The sequence below is a fragment of the Macaca mulatta genome, chromosome 3 (assembly GCF_049350105.2).
Source record: "Macaca mulatta isolate MMU2019108-1 chromosome 3, T2T-MMU8v2.0, whole genome shotgun sequence".
In the NCBI taxonomy this organism is placed as follows: domain Eukaryota; kingdom Metazoa; phylum Chordata; class Mammalia; order Primates; family Cercopithecidae; genus Macaca; species Macaca mulatta.
In genome coordinates, this window is record NC_133408.1 from 176,737,601 (window position 1) to 176,761,987 (window position 24,387).

The following is a 24,387-nucleotide window of genomic DNA, read 5'->3' on the forward strand; positions in this document are numbered from 1 at the left end:
AGGGAGTAATTTTTTTTTATTCAGCAAACTAAGAGTTGGGTTTCAGCAATGATATGGATAAAAAATAATGTTTTATTACTTCATACAAATAATACCATAACTGAACATGTATTAATAATATCTAGTAATACATCCAGTAAAATATTATCTTAGATTGATAACATCTTAATCATAGCATCAAAAACAACAAGAAAAATGCAAAGATAACATTTATATAGTGTTTTCTGTGTACTAAGTGCTTGAAAAAGTATTTGACAAATCTAACCACTATATAAATTAAATGCCATTATGTTTTCCAATTTACATTTGAGGAAACTAAGGATCAGAATACATATTTAGTAATTTGCCCAATGTCATACAACTAGTTTCTGACAGGGCTGGGACTCAAAGCCATGCTTCTCACCAGCATGCTGTGCTGACTCTAATGTATTTGGAACCTTGGGCTATATCTTCACGTACATACTGGGTTGGAAGAAGGAGCCACCAAGTGGCAATGACTGCACTTGGTGACAAGAGCACTTAGCAACTAGTCACAACTGAGGTCATTAAAATGTCCTTTAAATGTCTCCATTTAATCCATTTTTCCTTTTTCAAACCTGTTTACATATTGAATTTTCTTCTCTTTTATGTAGGATTTATAATTCAGGTAAATTTGAGTTTTTTATTTCTTTTCTCCTTCATACAGACTATGATATTTTTATAAATGTGGATTACAACAAGCCTTAAGGCAGCTTATTAGATATTGTGTGCAAAGGAGGATCTGCTTTTTCCATTGATTCCATTGAATTCTCAGGCTATCATCCATAAAATTCTTCCATTTTTTTTTTTTTTACATATTACAACCATATTTAAAAAGTTATTTCTATGGATAATGCTTTCAAAAAATAAATTAAGAATAATGGGCTAATGGTGATTTCTCATTTTCTTTATAACAATTTTTATTACAATTTTGTCTTTGCAATAAAAAGGTGATTAAAACACAGGTCTTAATTTTTATATCTTCACATGGTTGTCTTTTTATAGGAATTTTTTAATATGATAAAGATAATTAAAAGTTTCTAACCCCTTCTCTTTCAATAGCATTGTGGCTCTCTTTGAGCAAGACATACTTAAACATTTACTTCTAAATATTGCGTGCTGTCAAATAAAATATAATCATTAGAATTTGACTTTTTTCAGCCTTCTATAATTAGTCAATTTAACAAATACTCATTGAGTACCTATCATGAGTTATCTTAAATTATCTGCTGTGGTTCCAAGAGAATGCCCAAGAGAACGTCCTCTTGCTGACCCATGTATATCATAGCAAGAACAAAAATATTTCTCTGAGAGAGAGAAAGATAAATCCCACTTCCTGTCCTGAGAAAACTCAGACCCTGTGCCCTCTTCCTGTCCTTTCACTGCAGTCTCTTCATCACACTTAACAGTACTGTCACTCGGTATGGTGGGAACAAATCGTCAGGACATGTAAAAGGCCTCCTCTTTCTTATCTTATCAATGGGTAGCAGAGCCACCATTTGAACCCAGAACTTCCAGCTCTTGATATTGCTTCTTAGGTGGTAAAAACCTTACCACCTAAAGTACTATTATTTTTGATGAACAGTAAGACTAGGGCCTAAGACACCCTATAGATATCAATTATAAAAAGATAATTAAAATAGATAAATGTTTACCATTCCTAACATAAAGCTGCTATTTGATTTTAAATAAACAAATACCAACATACACAGCATTAATTTATCTAAGCCTTAGTTTCATCCTCTATGAAATGCGGTAATACTGATACACATCTCATAGGGTTGTTATACCAGCTAAGTGAGATAATCTGGTGAAGAGTTGACTGTGATACTTGACACATAAACCTCAGTAAGTGTTATTATGTTAGTATAATTATTGTTTAATTTAGCTCATCACTATTATGTAGAAAAGACAGAAAGAAAACCTAGAATACAAGTGGAAAACTGATTTTTACATGTTATTTCATAGTAAATAAATTTATAACTACTGCATTTATAATACATTAAGCTCCTGACAAACTAACAATTGAGTATTAAATACCTATCCAAATGCTTTCATAATATAAAACAGATTATTCCATTAATTTACATAATAAATGCCTCTGAGCATCTTCTTTGTGGCTGGCATTATTCTGATTGAAAGATTTGGAATAAAAATAAAATAAATAATGGATCAGTCTATCTATTATTCAAGGTGGCAAAATACCAGCTTTCTATGTCCACAGGAAGGAGTTATTTAAAATAATCCATTTTCAGAAACAAAAATTCCTTGGAAATCTAACAGAAGTACTCTGCCATTTTCTAGAGGAGATCTCTATAGCACATTTCTCTAGGTTTGAGGACATATTTCTTCTCAGCTTACATCCACAGCAAATATGTCTGAACTGTTTCTACTCGCAAAGACTGTAGATGTGTAATAAGGTAACTTTGCCAATACCTTTGACCTAATAACCAATACCTAATAACCAAAATAACCAAAACCTAATAACCTTTTTTTGAGATGAAGTCTCGCTCTGTTGCCCTAATAACTTATGAACTACCATTTCTGAGTGCCTACTAACTGCTTATCACTTCAATGACATTTGCTTTCTGAAACAATGCTGTGAAGTGGGTATTATTTTTAAAAATTATAAAGCTGAAGCCCAGATAAATGATCAAAGGTACAGATGGACATATCTGGGATTCTGACTATAACCATCCTTCTTTTTCCATTAGAGTTTAGTACCCCCACTTCTGACTTATTTCTCAAAACTCATTTTCAAATGCAGCACTATATCTATTGGGATTGACAGTACATTGTGCCAAGGACAGTGCCTTACCCATTTGGTTATTTATTAAATGTCAGTTTAATGTATCAGATGAAAAATCTTGATCTTATTTTAAAAGATTCATAAACACTACATGTGAAACCCAACTGTAACTTCTTTTCTCTCCTGCCTAACTTAATCTCCTAACTTGCATCAGGATTCCAAAAATACACATGCAATTGCTTACCTCCGCTTCCTTTTATTTCATTTTATTATTGTTCCAATTGTTAGTCTCCTTTCCCAGTCTGTGCAATTTTTCTCAATTGATTATGCAATCACTGAAGTGGCAACCTCAAACTCACCTAGTCTCCAGCTGATTGCAAATGGTTCATAAAACAGCATCTAAAGAAAGGTTATCTTTGAAAGAAAAACAATTACAATTTTCATTCTTTATTGCATATGATAGTGGTTAGTAAAATAATAAGCACTGTCAGCCTGCCTATTTCAGAAAAGCAGAGCAGAGCTCTTTGGAAAGTACTATAAGGCATTCACATTTGGGTACCCACCTGGGAATGGCTTCACTTCTCTCATTTCTGAGTAGAATCATGCAGGAGCATCATGACCTGCACCTGGAGCAGCCCATGAATGGAGTTTGAACATGTCCCTTTAAAATAAGGCAGTATTGCATAGGAGAAAATAAGGCAGTATTATATAGGAGAAAAAAATATTTTCTGATTCAAGTGCCACCTTGATGATATGTTGGATAGTTCTAAAAAGCAATACAATTTTTTGAGCCTCGGCTTTCTCATTTATGAAATAGGAATATTAATCAAACTTACCTTATCTCCCATATTGAACCATTCAAGGGGAACAGCTGAGATAATGCAAATGACAGTTTTGGGTAAATGGTAAATTACATACAAATGTTTGTTATTATAATGAAGTAGACTTTGCTGAGTGAATGGCAAATTAACTCCTGAATACTTTTAGTCTGATAAGAAGGGCACTGGTTCTTTTAGATTATTGCTGATTTCTAACAAAAAGAATTGTGATCCTACAGTGCTAGTGAAGTAGAGAGACGGGAAGATGCACTCACCAGAGTGTCAGCCCTATATGAAGAGTATGACGTGTAGACCTTTCAGGAGTTAGCATCATTAATGAATTAAAGCCTTCTACTGTAATGCGGACATCACTCTGGTTAAGAAATGTACTTCAGGATTAAAGGGATATATTTAGGAAGAGAAATGTGCAGCTATGATGAATCTCATTTTGACACTTAAGGAAAAGCCAACTATTAGGAGAAATGATTTAGTAAAGTTAAATAATTTTCTTAAAGTTACCAAGTACAGTCATATATTATCAATCTTGGGTTCAACTGAACTAATTAATTAAGGCTGTGCATGCACACCACCAAATTGTTACTGCACAATTTACGCACTGAGAAAAGTCCATTTAATTTTCAATTCCTGAGACTACAATGAATCATTGATGTGACTAATTTACCTTCCTTGAATTGACTGATAGTTTTTAAATTGAAGTGATCAGTAATGTGGGCATATTGATCCCATTTTATGTTTTATAAGTATTATTAAGAAACCAAGAATTTTGAAGCATTGCAACACATTCTAGTTTTTAGGGAGACTGAAAAATCTTACAACCTCTCAACTAGAATTTCTTCTCTAGACTTACATATATCAACTAGTTCCAATGCCTACTCACAATCACTAAATTGAAAGACAGGGTTATGTTGGTAGCAATATACAAAATTCCCAAGAACTGAGAAAGGAAGGCTGACAGAAAAATGTCTACTATTATTGTTTATGACAGAACTCTTGTCCACACTGCCAATGTGCCAACCTCAGTGAATTCAGTACATAATGACTCCAAACAATAAAAAATATGCCAAGCACAAGTTATGTTTTCCAAATCAGGAAGCATTTTGAAAAGAAACTTTTTTTTTTTTGGCTACTCGAAATAGTGAAAATGTGAATTGGAGAATCTCACTATCTTACATAAATTAGGAGCTTATATTATCCTATCCATCTTTGTGTAAATTCTGTCAATTTCCAAGCCTGTCCCATTGTGGGTACTTATATATTGTTGTTGAATTCAGAGAGAAAATAATAATCTAACCCCATGGTGCAGGCCCCATTCACAGGAACCATTGCTACATAATTCCCAACATTTCAGCTGGACTATGCACTGCTTATAGGGAGAATATTATTCTAACTTTCCTATATACCATCATTACAATTGCCATTTTGGTTTTCATATGAGAACTCCTATTATTGGGAGTGATGTAAGTGTATCAATTAAATCTGGTCTGATTTCTTTTAGCATCTCAATTCGGGATACAGCAGCAGAAAACAGCAGCATAACTAAAATCAAATCTTGTCTTAGAAATAAGAAAAACTAAAGATAAGGATGAATACATTTAATCCTCATTTTAAAATACTATTCTCTACAGAAAAACATTTATTATAGAATAACAGGTCTGCTTGGACTTCACCGAAGAGGCTATTTTATTCTTCTTACATATTTAAAGAATTTCATTTTATCTATAAGATGCTCTCATAATAAGAATTATGAGGACCATATTACTTAATTTAATTGAAAATTATTTTATGCCTACTCTGTTTCTGTTCTCGCAAGATTTTTTCTGTATTCTAATTTTTCCTCTATACCCACATTCCGCTTCAAAGTTTATCTTGTCCTCCTCACATGTTCCCTTTTATTTGTTTATCTCTTTTATCCTTGAGTTCATTTACTAACGTTTCCTCATTTTTAATATTACATATACTATATTAATATAAATATGTTAATATTAATATAATTAATATACCTGTGTTTTTATAAACAGCTACTGAAAATGCTATATACTATGTTATATTAGGTTCTTCATATAAAAATACAAAAGCTAAATTCTTATTACAATTTAGCATTGGAAACATTGGCAATTTATTGTATCATTCTGTCTTTCTCTGTCACTATGTGTGTGTGTGAATGAATATGTGTATACTTTCTTTAGTTATCAAGAAGCTCAGCCTCAGAGCTCAGTGCTATAATTCAGTTTCAGAAAAAATTTGTGTATATATTTTTTATTTATTACTTCTTCCCTATTTTTCATTGACTCCTGCTCTCCTGACCCTTATATTAATGATTCTAATATATGCCTTTAATTTATTTTAAAGCTTTACCAACTCCTTTTTGTAAATAAGCATGTTACGAATTTAAAATGAAAACATGATAGTTTTTACATACAACTCAGTGACATTCACTATTTTCAGCTTTCTCACTTTTCTTGTTTGCTTTCTTTTATTTTTAGGCTCGTCCACTTACTATTAATACCTGCTCGCCGTCCTCTTTCCTTACCTCCCCTTTCTCCTCTCTTCCTTCCTTAGATATTCAAATCTTTTCTCTATTCAGCATTAATTACCATATGGCTTAATTTTCTTATCCTTTCCTATCGTCTGATGTGGGGAAGTGATGTGTGGATCACAGGCTACCTGCTGCATCTCTTTGCCTCCTGTTGGTTCATAACAGTGTGAGAACATATTACTGCTTGATCCATTGAAAGGAGAGGATGGTTGCTGGCTTGTCCACAGGGCCAGAATCACAAAGGGATCCTAGGAAATCAGCGGGCTATGTCTCCCAGGGCTCCACTCTGCATTACTAAACCATTAGAACTATATTGCACACATTTACTACTTTTTGCAAGGACAGAGTGAGGTAAACAAGAATGGATGCCGGATTGCTGCCAGCTTTCACCAGAGCTAATGTACAATCTTAAGCATTTAAATCCAGCTGTAAATCAATATCACCATCTCCCCAGAAAATACAAGACCAGACTGGGAAAAGCTACGATACAGGATTTTTAAAAAATTTCCATCACATCGTCCCATTGAGAAAATTTCTCCCTTCATAACTGAGTTGGCCAATACGATGAGGCTTAATAGGGTAAATGAGTAGTTGGAATCTAGCCTAAAAAGGCAAGTACAGTCAGATAGGATATGAATATTTTGTTTTGTTTTCCTGAGGTCTTACTCATGTGCATAGTTTACCTAATGAACAAACCATCGTGGAGCAGACATGATCAACTCACTAAAAGTAGATACATGACACACAAGACCTTTGTTTTAGCGAATAACTTTGATTTCTCCTGGGAAAGAGAGAAAACTTTTAAGGAATGGGGAAAATGGACGAAGGAACAGAAAACAGAAAGAACCACTATGTCCGTGTAGAATAGAATGCCTTGTCTTCCCAACCAGATCATAAACCACTGAAACTCGGTGCTGTTCACTTTAAAGTTTCAGGTGCCTTGGAAGAGTTTCTCTAGCTAATGAGTTACATAATGAGTCCTTATATCTCATTATTTAAAAGAGATGGAAAGCTGAAATTCACTTCTTCAGTTCATACATAAGGTCCTCTATTTAACATATGGATATTTGATGAAATTTTGACTTAAAATTAGTAGTTAGTAACAACTAGTATTTTGTTTCATCTTTTCATAGTAAAGAGCAGTAAAAAGTTAGGTTATTGAATTTTACCTTAAGACTATGTTTACATTCTAAGATATATAGTATTTTATAATTCATACTCCTGTGTTCACCCATCTCACTGTTGTTACCCTCAGAATTTTATGCTCATAAAGTGGTTCATAACCATTTGCTGAAAATATTTCCCTGAAATAACAGTTAAATTTTTTTTAAATTTTCTTATGTATTTTATTAGAGACAGTGTCCCTGTGTTTCTCAGGTTGATCTCAAATCCCTGGGCTCAAGTAATCCTCCCCCAATATCTTCCTGCATCGTGGGAGTACAGGCGCATGCCACCATGCCAGGCAGGAAGTGACAGATTTGATATTGTCAGTAAGACTGTTAATTCTCCAGGCTGGTGTTATAGAGAAATTTCCAGCAGCCACTAATATATTTTAGTAGAGACCAGGTTTCATCTGTTCTCTCCTTGAAGAGAAACACAAACTGAGGTCCTCTATGCCATTGCATAAGGAAGTATAAAGATGAGAAAATCTTGCTGAAAGGTTTCTTAACCAAGTGGAAATCTGAGTGTACTGGAGAAATAGCTATCAAAGTATCAATACTTTGTCCAGGCAATAATTATTTGTAACTTTCGTGTAGCTAACTATTTCTAAAGTGTAATGTGGCAGAAAAGATTTGGCCATTTTCTCTATATTATCCTGAATAGACAACCTTTTGAAGGCCCCAAGACATGTTATAATATTTTATCTTTCTTGTTATTGGTTCAAGACACTGTATGAAGGCAATCATTTGTCTGGCATTACAGGGGAAGAAAAGACGTTCACAGTATATAAGTGAATTTCCAAAAAGTGGTGGTATGCTCTTTCAAATTTAACATTACTTAAATACGATCATACTAAGGTCAAGATGCTTTTATTAAACTTTTCAGTCAGAAGTATTTCTTTAAATGTTAGATATTCTCATACATTCTAAAGCTCTAGTGAATATGGCTTACCTTAATTTGATAATTAAAATAAATATTCACCTATTAATTAGTATTCAAATTACTTGAAATCTCACATTCATAGTTATAAGGAAGCTAATATGTTCTTTCTAACTTGCAAATCTAGTCAAGTTGTTCTCCTGTTTAGAATTCTTCAATAACCTCTATTACCTATAGGATAAGTCCATATTCTAGTAAGTCCTTCAAAATCATGTTTCTACTTACCACTCCAGTTTATTCTCTCTCTCCACCACCCTTAATTCTGTGACCCTATAAACCCATGTATAGTTCTCCCAATGTACTGTGGTGTTGTACAGGTCTATGCCTCCGTTGTTCTACTTTTCCAGAAAGCCCTTTCTCTCCATTTCTAGGGACAATTACCCACTCAACTTTCACGATTCTGTTTGTTTCACATCCTGCACTAAGCTTCTCCTGACTTGTTACCCACCTTAACTTTTATTATTTTGGCCCTTTCAGCTCTATTGTGTTCTTATGTATACTTCAGTCAAAGTGGCCATTGACCTTCAGATTGTTTATTTCCCTAGATATTTATCTCATGGTGACATGGTCTTTTTTTCTGTATTCTTCATTGTTTCTCAGCAACTAGAATTTCATACTGCTTCAAAAATGCTTATAGGACTAGAAAATGCAATGTAGTGAAGCTCCCAGGGGATACAGAAATATGGTGACATTTCAACCTTAATGAAATAACCCCTGCTATTCTGATGGCTGTGCATTTTTATGACTGATTTTTATGTTTTCTCATCTTTTCCTGTTTTTCAGGCCCCTGTCAGTTGTTGCTGTCAACATATGAACTCTGTGTGTCTTCTTAGTTATGATAGTGAAACATTTTGCACCTCATCCCCTTTATTTTATAGTTATTAGTAAAACAAATCAAGGGTGCATAATAAAGTGATTAAGTAGTTGACCACCCATGTTTGCAAGTGACTGAGATTTTGAACTTAAATGAGGTCTCACATCCATTCACATATTTTGAAAACATACTGTATTCATCATCAGTGATGAGCGGAGCTAATCAGCTCTGCATTGTGAATTCATACTGACCACATTTTTGGGGCTCTAGATAGCATTTTGAAACTGCAGCTTAGAACATGTCTGGGGAATCATGAAGGCACTGCCCCCGGGGGCTGTTGCCCTTACAGACTGGGCCACACTTCTTTTGCTCTCTACACCCTAAGCATGTGTAAACCATATTTGCCTATTAATTCTTTTGGGAAAAGCAATTATAGCCACCTTAAGTTCATCACACCTTAGATTCCTATCATTGTTTCTCAAAGCATAAGCTCAAAAAGCCTCTGGTGACTCAGTTTCCTCTGTGGTCTCAAACTCATGACACTCAGTGTTTCCTCTTCAAATTCTTCATCAACTCACTTCTGCCAAAACTTTCCACCATCGCCTTCACATTTCTCATTACTATAATGAAATATTCTCCTTCCCAAGGAGACGTGTGAGAGGGAGGATATTTAGCTGTTTTCCTAAATATCCCTACTAACTTCTGATCTCACTTTCCCTTAGGGGCACCACTTTCTCTGCAGCCATCTCAAATGGAAGATGCCCAAGAACCTCAGGAATGAGATGTGGATATTGGAGTCCTCCAAGCTTCCCAGAAAATGCTTCCAGACCCTTCTACACAGTGGTGGAAAACACCCTGCTCTCCTGTCGCTCAAACCTTCTCTTCTCACCCCTGTCATTTACTAACCTTCAGGTCATTCTGTCTCCTTCAACACCTGGCACAATCTCCTTAACTCTGTTTTGAGTCTTCCCATCATCCTGGGTGCCTGAAATGTCCACATCTATAGTAATTTAGTTTTTTCAATCCCTTCTCCTCATTGTCTCCAATGAGGTTTGCCTTTACTCCACTTCAATCACCCAAACCCAGAAGACCATCATCATCTGGAAGAGCTTACATGATCTCTTAAAATCCCCCCAAAAATCATTCCATTCTCTGAAGTTCAAGTTGACAACTTCTCATCCTTATAGCTTTCTTATTCCAATTGCACGTGTCCCTCATGCATGAGGACTTTCAGCATGTGGCCTCTTTAATTTACCCGTATTGCTAGTTCCCTTCTTTCTGCAATTCTCCCTCTCACTGGTTTAGATTCTAAGATACATCATGGCAATACTCTTGCATTACTTCACATTATTTCCCCACTGCCTTCTTGTCACCCCCACTCAGAAAATCCCCTTTCCTGGATAAAAAGTCAGCCTTCTCTGATGCTACTTTTTGCCCCCAAATTGATGCTATAGAAATATACCATTCATGCAATTTTTTTTTGAGACAGATTCTCACTCTCACACCTGGGCTGAAGTGCAGTGGCATATCTGCTCACTGCAAACTTCGCCTCCCAGGTTCAAGTGCCTCAGTCTCCCGAGTAGCTGGAATTATAGGCGCGCATGCCTGGCTAATTTTTGTATTTCTAGTAGAGACAGGGTTTCGCCACATTGGCCAGACTCATCTCAAACTCCTGACCTCAAGTGATCTGCCTGCCTCATTTTCCCAAAGTACTGGGATTGCAGGCGTAAGCCACTGTGCCCACCCCATTCACGCAAATTAAAACAACTACAAAGTCATGCTCTCCAGCCTCAACTGACCCCTGGGAGATGCTCAGGAGTCAGCACTGATATCTATTCTCCCTCAAAGCTCATTTTCTCAAGCAGCAACTTTGGTGTCATCCTTGACTCTGCTTTCTTTCCTGCAACACATCTCATCTACCAAAAATCCTGTCAATTTTACTGTATGAGCATTTCCCAAATCCCTTTGCTTTTGCTCTGGCACTACCTTAGTTTGGTCCAACATCATATTTCCCCTAGATTCATGTAATAACTTTGTTTAGAGTAAGCTACCTCTCTGGCCCTGCTCTTTTCTACATAAGTAACTAGTGTTATTGCTTGGAAATGCAAATTTGTTCACTGGCTTAAAGCTTCTTGTACTTCTTAGTAAAAAAAAATCCAAAGCTCCTTTATATAACATTCAACATCCTCTGGGATCTTCTGCCATAGCTTACTATTCATTTATATCTTTCCATACTCTATGTCTACACACATTTATCTATAGTTCCCTCATCTTCCTGCCCTTTCTGAGCTCTACCACACATCATATTCTGGCTTTCCTCTGCATCTTGGCGCCTATCTGTGACTCTCTGAAATTGGCCTAGATAATGGCAACTTATCTTTTAATTGATGAATTGGATGTTATTATTCTGGGAAGCATTGCTGGACTCTTTCCTGAGCAACTAGGAGCAATTAGGAAGTTTTACTGACACTCTGATCTTATTACCAAAGGCTCTGTATGTTGCATTGTTTTTTCTTCTTTCCTTGCATTTTTATGTTGACCTAGACTGAGAGAGATCACTTTGGGTTTTTTCAAAGGAAAGCACACTTTACAAAGGGATCGTAGAAGGTGATTCTCTCATATACTTGCTGAATCCTCTGAGTCTCAACGTACTTATCTATTGAATGGGGATTATAATAGGAATGGTGTAAAAGGGGTGCTGTTATGATTAAATAAACTATCACATGTTAAATGCTTAGCAAATTCAACCCTTAAATAAACCTTAATTACAATGCCATTTGGTAGATTTAATAGGGCAGAGCATTATTAGGTCATTATCATAAGTCTCATGCCAGATTTTACGGAAGATGTTTTCTTTAAGTCATTTAGCCACACATCTGGCAGCCGCAAGGAGAGTACTACTACATCTTATAAAAGCCGAGGTCATAAATGATTAAAAAAATAAATACAACTGATACTGAAACAAGTTAGCTTTTTTTTTTTTTTTTCCTTACTGTGGTCAGTAAAGATGTGAAATTCCCAAGCCACATTTTTGTGTACTGGTGACCACAATAGTCATGTCATGAACTGTGTACATGCCTCACACCCTCCCAGGAATGTGCTCCCTGTTCTGTCTGCACAAACTGATCAGAGGATTCAGGTATGAAATTTCCTGGTTAGCCAAGTGACTGATGAGCTATTTCAATCCAATCAATTTCTTTTTTTACCCTAATTCAACCAATGTTAAGCCCAGAGAGTTGAGTAGCTTCTTAGAAAGAATTGGTCACTTGACACAAAGAGACTTACACTGCATTAAGGAACCCCCGAGGCTACAGAATAGAATCCACACACTAAAATCTCAACTTGCATGTGCATATGCCATGTATTCTAATGATTATTTTCATTAGTGTTGCAAGTGGCTTTTTAATGTTTTTATTTTAAAAAGACTTTCATAATTTAAAAAACAAAGATGATGTTTCATGCTTGTAATCCAAGCAAATTGGGAGGCCTCGGTGGGAGGATTGTTTGAAGTCAGGAGTTCAAATCCAGCCTGGGCAACCAGGCAAGAGCCTTGTCTCTACAAATTTTTTTTTTTTTTTAAATTAGCTAGATGTGGTGGTGTGTGCCTACAGTCCTATCTACTCAAGGAGGGTTAAGTGGCAGGATCATTTGAGATCAGGAGTTTGAGACTGCAATGACCTATGATCATGCCACTGTTTTCTAGCCTGGGTGACAGAGTGAAACTCTTTCTCTAAAAATAACAAAAAGTAAATAAAATAAAATTATTCTTAAATGAGATAAACTGCACTTTTAAATTCTCATCTCCTGCAAATAAGCATGTTAAAAATAACTTCCTGTCTGTTCACCCAAATACATATCTTTCCTAAGAAACAACATGTGTGTGCAAGTATGGTATGTACGCACATTATTTCTAATATTCCTATTAAATTCCACCCCGCTGATACTTTGCCCAAAGGTCGTAAGTTTATAGTCACTTTCACATGTTGGGATCAGTAAATGTAAAATCACAGATTTGTCAATGGAAGTGATTCAAACAATGACACAGGCAGACTCCCCATACAACATGGTGGTCCCTTCTGCTGCCAGTGGTCATTGACACACTGCTTAACACCTCCAGCGCAGTTTCACCCTTGCCGACACTCTGCTCCAGGCAGCCCCAATTGTTGTGAAGTTCCTTCTTATGGTGAGCCACATTTTGCTTTTCATAACTTCCATTCGTTTTTCATGGTGCTATCTTCTGGGTGTAACACAGACTATTTCATAAGGAGTATTAATATCTCACTTATTCTTCTTTGAACTCAGCTCTTATACTCACATCTACTCTGCCATAGTTTTATAATCATTTGTTGACTCATCCATTTAGAAAGCACTTATCAAATTTTTACTGAATACAAGGTATTGTGTGCTGCTATAGAAGATAAAATAATATAAGCTATGATCCCTCCCTTTAGGTAGCAAATATGCAGTAGTCTGTTAATGTCCCACTTAAAATGCAACATAATAAATGGAAATAACCCTCCAGATGTGCTCTGAGCAGTGCTGACTGTAAAATGACTGCTACTTCTCATAAACCAAACTCCCCATTTCTATTAATGAAGGCTATGTTTATGTTGGCCTTACCATAGCTGTACCAGATATCCAGTTGCTGACCAAGTAGAAACTTGTATCTTTCTTTATCTTATCTAATTAAACTAGGTACTGGTCAAATTTACGTCTAGACCTTTGGGTGTTATCAACCCCATATTTCTTAGAGAAATTTGGGGCTCAATAAAGTTGTATAACATATACTCAATACTACAGAACAATTAAGTGGTAAGTAAAAGGAGGTCTAACTTCTCAAAGGGTATGTTAATTGATTATTCTTTCATTTTGTCCAAAAACAAAGAACAATGTAAAACTATAAACAGCTTTAATTTTTTTTCTGAATGGGAAGTCTACAGTAGAAAACAGGAGTGTTCTGAGACAGCCATTCACGACCCTCCAACATCACGTAAGAAAGACAGGATCCCACCCCATTGACTGGGTAGTGGGAAACTAATCCTTGGCACCTCCTGTCTCTGCAGAAATATTCAGGGCTTTTTAGCTAAAACAGCTCTTGACTCACTTTCAAGTCTCCTTATCTTTGGCTTACTGCATCTCCTTTTCCTCTGCTGATTTCATGCCTGACACTCAATATTTCCTGGCATTGACTTCAAGCTTTTACTAAGTGCTTGCCAGATGTGAATACACCTTCTATTTGCCTCCTGGGAGCAAAGTGCCTACAATTATTAGATTCCGGTTTCAGACTTTAATCTAGTGTCCCTAACCTCTACTTATAGTCTAGCTAGCCAGTCATAGTGGCTCATGCCTGTAATCCCAGCACTTTGGGAGGCTGAGGTGGGCAGATTGCTTGAGTCCAGGAGTTTGAGACCAGCCTGGCCAATATGGTGAAATGCCATATCTACTAAAAATACAAAAAATTATCCAGGGACGGTGGTGCACGCCTATAGTCCCAGCTATTTGCGGGCTGAGGCAAGAGATTGCTTGAACCTGGGAGGTCCATCATGTGAGCCCTGATTATACACTCCAGACTGAAAGTAAGAATAAGACCCTGTCTCAAAAATAAAATAAATAAAATTAAAAATAAAAATAAATAAAAATTTAAAATTAAAACATAAGATAAATCTAAGTCAGATTAATTTAGTTCACACATATTTTTGAGCACCTATAATGTGTCAGACAGGAATAGACTGCTGCCCATAGACAGGTAGAATCATAAACATTTTGGCATCACTGTCTGGGTTGAAGAACTGACCAATCTCTGTCCCAGTGTGGAAATCCATGCATTCTATTCCATCATGTAAATCTGTGTGTATAACTCTCAGATCTAGGACTTTGCACATTTGACTATTTCTAACTAGGTACTCAGGTAAATAAGTTAAATAAGAAGCCCTGTTATTCCATGTCTTATGACTGAGGCAGTGGAGTTCAAATTGCTCATGAAAATGGTAGCATGAAACATTGCAAAGGAGGTGACAGGAATGAATTATATGGAAGAAATTAGCTACTTGTGGAAGAGAATTGAGACCCAGGAGTTTGTTGTATCTGCCTCAGTTCCTCTGCATACTATATACTCTGCTGTGAGCATCCAGAAAAACAGGCAGTCATTGTGCTTGCAATGCCTCCTGATGGTGCTCCTGCTGCAGCTGTCAGATGTATGGAGACATAATTGATGAAATTCTATTTATACCCAAAGATAAACTTAGAAAACCAAGCCATGCTGCCTAAACTAGCATATTCAGTGGATCCCCTTGTTGCAGTCTCTATCATCCAAGTGACAACATCTACAATACACATTTTCTATTTGTCTTAAAGTCACCAATTGCTTCCTACCTTAGAATATGCTAATAGTGTAACAGTTAGGACGTCAGCTCCTGATATCAGATAGCCTGGGTTTACATTTTTACTCTTTTCAGGAATATGATCTTGAGTAAATGTATCAAGTACTTCGTAAGCCATAATATGCAAAGCTCTTAGAAAAGCACCTATATACACAGTAAGCACTCAATATGTACTAGTTGTTACTTTTTGCTCATTATTATTAGTTTATCTGCAGTTTAGACAGAGGAATGGGTGGTCCACCAGAAGGCTCTTGGGCCCAGAAGCCTAAACTTCTGGATTACAGTCTCTGGTGCGCTAGGAGCAAACCAAATGACTACGTGATCTTAGATAAACTATTGAGCTTCTCTGAACCTCATTCCTTGCGTGTAAGTAAAATGGTGGTGGTGGTGGTGGTGGTGGTGGTGGTGGTGGTGGTGGTGTGTGTGTGTGTGAGACAAGGTTTTAAATGCTAACATTTGTTTTGACACCAAAAGTAATCATCATCGCTATTAGTTTGGCACCAAAAGTAATCATCATCAATACTAGTTGACCGGGCCCTAGATAATGCAACTGAAAAAACAAAGGAAGAGAAATGTTATTAAGTAAATATATTCTTAAAGATCTCTCAAGGAAGCATTAAGGCCCACGGGACATATTCATGCCAGAATACACAAATTAGAAAATGAATAACCTTATAACATGCTACCAGTGAGCAACATTTCCAAAATAATGCTTTTACTCCAATGACAAGTTGTGTGAGGTCAGTTTGGAAACGGGATCAATAGAGTTCTATTTCCTAGAAAAATCAGGTATACCTTCACTGTTTTCATCACCAGGAAAAAAAAATTTAAATAGAGGTAATGAAGGGAATTTTAAAATTCTGTGCAGAAAATTTTACCATGTCATAAGGATATTTAAGTTAGTTACTCCTAGGAAGCAGACTCATGATAGGGACACTGAAAAGAGAATTATGAAATTTGGGGAATTTTTTGATATGCTATAGTGTGTGCAATAAACAAATTCTATTAATCTGAATCAAGATTTGTCTTTACTTTTCCTATATCAGCTCTTTTCCCAGAAACAGAACTGTTTCTTGCTCTATGGCATTACTGGAGAGATTGCACAGAGTGGATTGGGAAAGGGAAATTAAATGTGTAAGAACATTAAAATATGGGCAAGAAAAAGCAGCAGCAGAAGGAGGGAGGGGCGTTGGTGGAGAATCACGAGTGAGAACAAGAAGAAAGAGAAAGCTGCTGTAAGTTACTCTAACGGTTAAACCTGGTATCAAATCCAAAAATTCTGGCTGTGTGACCTTGCACAATTTACTTAACTTCTCTGGGCCGAATGATTCCCCTAAGTGGGTTGAGATAATAATAATTTCTTTATTGGTTTCAAAGTAAATGCAATATGTAAACTATCTAGCATAGACACTGGAAAGTAGTAGATGTTCAATAATTTGTAGTGATTATTTTCTGAATGTTAAGGGTGGAGGCTTGCATGTTGTATACTATGTTGATCCTGGAACATGGTCACATGCTTCATGATTCTTCAAAACATCAGAGAAAACAATGTTTTTAATACCCATCCACTTTACTTGTATTCATTGTAAATAATGAAACTGATTGAGTTAGCAATGTGACTATTCCAGCTGCTATATCTTTCTAAATGAGATTATTTAGTAAATATTCTTCAGAGAATAAGTCACTCATGATTTCAAGACTGTAGTGCAAAAGAGCTACAGCTATACCATTCCTGGCAGTGCTGCATACTGGAAAGAGCCCATGATTTGGAATCAGATACCTCATTTGAATACCAATGGAACCACTTATTGACTTCCCTTTCAGGTGTACAGTGTTAGGTTGGTGCAAAAGCAATTGTGGTTTTGGCCACTATTTAACCTCTGAGAATAAGATTATGTAACTTGAGATGGAAATGGAAACAAAAATAGCAGCTATCTCACAGGGTTGCTGTGAGGATGAAATAAGAGGCTGTATATGATGCATTTGATGAGGGTGTAAAGCGCTGAAAATGATGTTGGCTATTGCTGTTCATTCAGGATCACAGGATAAAGGGCTTCCATTCCCCTCCTCTTAGGTTCTATTGTGTGCAGACAATATGGGGTCACATGAAGGATTTTCCAGGATCAATAGATAGATTTCTAGAACTTTTGGTCATTTTATTTTTTATCCTATTGACTTATCTTCTTGAAGCAGTTTCAAATTTACTAAATGAATTAGGCAAACATCTTAACTTCGGATCAAAGTCAAACTCTTGGAATCTTCTCCTTGCCTCTAAAAGCACAGTATTTTTTTTTATGAACAAAGCAAAGAAAGTGTGTGTCTTGCTCCCTTGATTTTTGTGGACCCAGCTATTTATCTGAGAAGTTTATATGTTCTTGACTCTTTGCCCACCCAAATTTTCACTGCCAATTCAGGGGAGCTGAAGGAGATAAAAATACGTACAGTTGCTGCCTCTTACCTCTACCAGGTTCCGGGGATACCTCCTTAGAGAGGTTTGGGGCCCAGGAAGCATAAGAGAGTCCTCCTTTTTACCTCTTTTTCTTTTGCTAGTCCTTTTATTTTCTCTCTCCTTCTTGCCACTCTGAGACTTATCTCTCCCATATAAAAGCTGTCAATCAGATGTCACCATAAAGTGGAAGGAGCTAGTGGATGGGTGACAATAACCTATTGGTTAAATAAGCAAAAAAACCCTGAATCATACAGAAAAGAAAATAAAAAGAATGTGAACAACTGTGGAACTGAGGAGCACAGGAAAATAGTGGAGGAGTGGAGTATTTGGCATTTTGCTTTCAAATAGTAAAGAAAAATGTGTCTATTTATCCAAGAGGAATAAAGGTTACTAGTTAGAGAGAGGTAATGAAACTCCAAGTTAGCAAAGAGAAAAATATAAAATTAAACAATTCAATAAGTAAAAATAGGAAACAGTTAAAGAAGAAACCACATAGGAAAATAAATAATAACCAAATGAAATGAAATGATTAATATCAAGTCTGTTAGTCATCACACTAAGTATGAATGGATTGAATGTTTCATTAATTGGCAGAGATTGCCAGATTGCACTTAATGCAATCTCTGCCAATTAATGAAACATAAAGAAGAAAGAAGCAGCTCAATAAATGTATGTATGAGAAGCAATTAAAACAAAGAAAGAGGCCAGGCGTGGTGGCTCACACCTGTAATCCCAGCACTTTGGGAGGCCGAGGTGGGCAGATCACCTAAGGTGAGGAGTTCGAGACCAGCCTGGCCTACCAGGCAAAACCCAACTCTACTTAAATACAAAACAAATTAGCCAGGCATCATGGCACACTTCTGTAATCCCAGCTACTCGGGAGACTGAGGCAGGAGAATCACTTGAACACAGGAGGCGGAGGTTGCAGTGACCCAAGATTGTGCCACTGCACTCCAGCCTGGGCTACAGAGCAAGACTCCATCTCAAATAAAACAAACAAACAACAACAACAAACTAAAAAAACAAAGAAAGCAAGCTTTGTAATGAAGAATGGGCACCCATAACAGTGATAATCCAGGTGAATTTAAACTTCTTAAAAATTAATTCTGTTCATATAACATAGATTGAAAGGATAACAGCCATAGGCTATCTGGTCTATAGATTTCCTAAACTATATGTTTTCTATTTGTATTGATTCATTTATCATTTTATTGAACAAATATATAGTGACTCCCACCATCCAGTGGTAAAACTGCATATTGGCAGAGATACTTGTGAGTGACTTTGACTCTCAAATCACTGTGCCTTTCCTCTTTGTCTATTACACTTGCTAACAGATGGAGTCACAATCTATTAACTTGAGCTGATGTAATTTTTATACGGCATTCCTATTGTATGTTCTCTTTTTTAGTAGCCATGCATCAAAATCTTACGTTAAGTATATATTAGGAACCTGAAATACATTTTGAATAGGAAGGGGCATCATTAATTCAGTAAAATAAAATTCCATATTATTTGCTAGTTGTTTTCTTTTAATTATCTGTACCATTAGGGTTATAATTTCCTTTAGATATTTGAAAAGAAAAAAAAATGCTATTGTGTTTTGCTGAATTGCCATATGGGTGTGCCAACAATAAGGGTTTCAAAAAGGATCTTACATGTCTTAACTTCATCTGGGATCCAGGAGGAAATGCAGATGCTCAGGTCCAAGACCTTCTGAATCACAATCTTCAGTGCAATAATATCCTCAGCTGATTTGTTTGCACAATAATTAAATTAAAATTTAAGTTTAAAATTACATTAAAATTTAAGAATCCTTTCTCTGGGAGATACTTATTTTTGCTGAAACCATCACTGCTTACATGATGTGAAAAAAATGGATAGAAAGATCCTTACCTCATATTACCTCTTTGCTTTATCTGTAATAGTTTTGGGGTTTAAGAGGGTTTCAGTCACAGGAACAGGAATTATTCTATCCTAAGTTTTCTGGTACAGTTATCTCCTTATTACTAGGATTATTTTGATTCATTCTAGTTTTCAGTGGCTTAGATATGTGCACACTTATTGTTTATAAACATCTTCAGAATCTTTTTGGAAGTGAGTGTAAATAAGAAATAGAAACATGTTCAAAAATATGCCTTTTTTGATAAGATAATTTAGGTATGTTGGGGAAATAACGTATCTCTAGTGTACTATTTGGTTAAACTACTTTGGGCACAAAGACAGATAGAGATTTTTGTTCCAGCAAATGCATAGCAGGAACAGCTGAAACCCAGGGAGAGATAATGCCCTAAGTATAGCAGTTAAGTGATAAAGATTTTGATTCCTAAAGTGGTGAGCCCCAAGCCTCAAAGTGGCAGAAGCAGCTTAAGGTAGCACATAGAAATAAGAAGAACCTCCTGGAGCTATGAAGATACCTTTGGGTACTGAGGAAGTCAAGTAATGCACATTCCAAAGGACAGATACTTACGATTGGTGACAGTTGACTGTAGATCACACAAAGCACAATAATGTACTGAAACAGTTACCAGCACCTCCCCCATCATGAAATCCAAAGATCCTTTCAAAATTGTTAGCATTATCTCTATGACGTTGTCTACTCCTGGACACTCCTGTATATTACTCTCCTTTGGCTTTGCTGACCTGCTATACACTGTCTAGACTTGCCTCCCTGATCTGTTCCTTTGAAGACTGCATTTCTCTTCTTAACTCCTTAATTTATTCCTTCAATTTTTTTTTTTTTTTTTTTTTTTGAGACGGAGTCTCGCTCTGTCGCCCAGGCTGGAGTGCAGTGGCGCGATCTCGGCTCACTGCAAGCTCCGCCTCCTGGGTTTACGCCATTCTCCTGCCTCAGCCTCCTGAGTAGCTGGGACTACAGGCGCCCGCCACCGCGCCCGGCTAATTTTTTGTATTTTTAGTAGAGACGGGGTTTCACCGTGGTCTCGATCTCCTGACCTTGTGATCCGCCCGCCTCGGCCTCCCAAAGTGCTGGGATTACAGGCGTGAGCCACTGCGCCCGGCTATTGCTTCAATTTTTACTTCCAGAGAGGTGACTTAAAAATACACCTTGAATCCAGATATCCAGTTTCCCAAACAAGAATATCCAGAATACACCTAAAGTTCAGTAGATTGATCAGAGATAAACAAATGTATAATGCTTTGTGCAACGCAAGGAACTTTCAGTTATGTTCTGTGTAGTCGTGGGTTTTAATTAAGGTTGCCTTAGAAACCAGCACAGAGGACAAGGGGGCCAAACCTCTGAGATTTTTGGAAAACTCTTTCTGTACCTATTTTATTTACTAGTGATCCGTGTAGGTTGTATTTGGTAGGATAATGATAAAATAATAAAAACAAAAATAATAATCTGACTCAAAATTTACATTATGAATATTACAGAAATAAAAAGGACTATAAGGGAATACAGTGCACAACTGTTTGTCAACCAGTTAGGTTACATAAGTAAAATGGACAAAATCTTAGAAACACACAAGCTAATGAACTCGACGAAGGAGGAAACAAAATGGAAATAGACATAGTAAAGAGAGTGAATTAGTAATTTAAAAACTTCCCTCAAAAAGCTTAAATGAGGACCAAAATGGTTTCACTGGTGAATTCTACTAAATGCTTAAAAGAAGACTTTATATCAATCCTATATCATATCTTTGACAAAACAGAAGTGGAAAGTACCCTACCCAACATTTTTAGGCAGACAGAATAAAACCTTACATTTACAGTTAAGTGATTTTGACAAAGACATCATCATAATTCACTGGGGAAAGAATAATCTCAACAAATGTGCCACAAGAGTTGGATATTCACATGCAAAATAATAAATTCATACAACTACCTTACATTATACATTAAAACAAACTAAAATGGATCAGATCATAGATAAAAATATGAGAGTTAAAATTATATTAAAGAAGAGGAAAACAGGGTAGTACATTTTCTGGACCTTGAGTTAGTCTATGATTTATTGGATATGACATTTAAAAAGATTTTTAGGCTGGGCATAGTGACTCACACCCGTAATCCCAGCACTTTGGGAGGCCAAGATAGGTAGATCACTTGAGGTCAGGAGTTCGAGACCAGCCTGGTCAACATGGTGGAACCTGGATTATACTAAAAATACCAAAATTAGCTGGACATGGTGGTGTGTACCTGTAGTCCCAGCTACTCAGGAGGCTGAGGCAGGAGAATCACTTAAACCTGGGAGGCAGAGGTTGCAGTGAGCCCAGATTGTGCCACTGCACTCCAGCCTGGGTGACAGCAAGATTCTGTCTCAAAAACAAATAAATGGATAGATTTTTTTAAATAGATAAATTGGTCTCCTACAAAATTAAAAACAATTTTTACTGCAAAATAAGTTGAACAGTCACTGAATGAACAGAAATATTTGCAAATCATATATCTTTCAAGGAAGCTGTATCTTACAACTTCTAAAGAAACACATACAACTTACTAAAGAAAAGTAATCCAATTAAAAGATGGGCAAATGATCTGAACAGACATTTCTCCAAAGGAGATAAAGAAATGGTTATTAAGCATATTTGAGTAATTATAAGCAACAATGATTATCAGCATCATTTGCCATTAGGAAAATACAAATGAAAATCACATTGAGATATTATTGCATACACACCAGGAGAGCTATAATAAAAAAGATAATATCAAGTGTTGTCAAGGATGTGGAGAAAATTGAACCATTATATATTGTTGATAAGAGTGAATAAAGTTGCAGCCACTTTGGAAAACATTTTTATATTTCTTCAAAAATTTAAATATAGAGTCACCAACATGACTCAACAATTCCCCTTCTAGTAAAATGAAAATATACATCTATAAAATGTTTGTAAATGAATGTTCATAGCAATATTCTTTATAATAGTCAAAAAGTGGAAATAACCCAGATTTTTATTGACTGATGAATAAACAAAATGTGATACTTCCATAATATGGAATATTATTTACCAATAAAAAAGACTATAGCACTGATATATGAGATAATTCTTGACAACAGTATTCTAGGTGAAAGAAGTCCATCACAAAGGAAAACATACCATATAATTCTATTTATACTGAATTCCAGAATAGGCAAATCTACAACGATGGAAAGTAGAGTGGTGGTTGAGTAGGGTTTGTGAGTTTGGGAAAATTGCAAGTAACTGCTAATGAGTATGAGATTTTTGTTCCGTTTTTATTTGGTTTTGTTTTTTCAGAAGATGGTAAAAAATGTTCTGACATCGATCATGGAGACAATTGTATGGTTTTGTGACTAAACTAAGAAATCAATGAGCTGTAGATATTTAAGCAAGTGACTAGGATGGTTTTTGATGGTTTGTGAATAGGATGGTCTTAATTTTAAAAAAAAATTGCAAGTAAGTCAGGAAACCAAAGCCCCAGGCAATTTCTCCTATGGATTTTTATATTTCTCTGTCAATACCATTATTTTTCTAGTCACCAAACCTTAACTTTGAATCCTTTTAGATTCTTCCCTCTCTTGTTCTTCCTTCTATTGAACACTGTGGTAAGTCAGTCTCTTCCTGGATAGTACCTAACATCTGTTTTCTATTTTTTATTCTCATGTCCACAGAGATACTTCATGTCATGCCACTATCACTTATTGCCTTGATGACTAAAATTATTTTCTAGCCAGCCTCTGGTCTTTCTCTCTTTAATTAGCCTTATACTCCAAATAACTCTTCCAGCATATAATCATCTTTCAAAATTCTTTAGTACTTCCTAATTGGAATAAAGTCCAAATTCACTTATTTGCCTTTTAGAACTCCCTCTTGGACGTTTTGCTAGCTATTTTAAACAATATTCCTTTCTGGCCAAATAAGTCCAAATATTTCCTGTTCAAAAAAATCTAATTCTACCATTTTCCCAAAGCCCCCAAAAAACATACTGGAAGGATAGGATTTGGAAAAGAGTAAGTTAAACTGTCATTATTTATAAATAATGTAATTTTGTATAATGGAAAACCAAATACAATCTCCAGAAAAAAATTAAAAATAATAGAAGAGTTTTTGCAAGCTGGCTAAGCAAAAGATTAATATATGAACAGAAAATTGCCATTCTATGCCCTACAAATAATCAAAAAAAATTACAAAGAGGACATTATTTGTTATCTTATAAAAGATTATCAATAAACTATAAATAGTAAATATGCAAGACATTAATAGGAAAAATTATAAAAGTGTAAGATGCATTAATGAAGACCTAAATAAATGGAAATTAGGATGCATTCAAGGTTAAGGAAATGGTATTTTAAAGCTATGAATTGTCTTTTAGTTGTACTTTAGATTCAATGCAATTCTGATTGAAATAAAACAGTCTAAAATTTAAATATAAGAATAAAGGACCAGAGAAATTGCAGATTTTTGCTCTACCATATATTAAGACTCATCATGAAGTTATATTAATTAATGCACTGTACTCCTGTGAAGGGGTAAACACATTGGTGAAAAGAATAAAATAGAGGCCTCAGAAACACACCTGT

General features: G+C 35.8%; 1 protein-coding gene across 4 annotated transcripts in view; it reads left to right on the forward strand.

The window, feature by feature from the left end:
* The window catches only part of CHRM2 (cholinergic receptor muscarinic 2), a 157,846-nt gene that overhangs the window by 42,743 nt on the left and 90,716 nt on the right, over positions 1–24,387 (forward strand). The gene's annotated exons all lie outside the window — the stretch shown is intronic.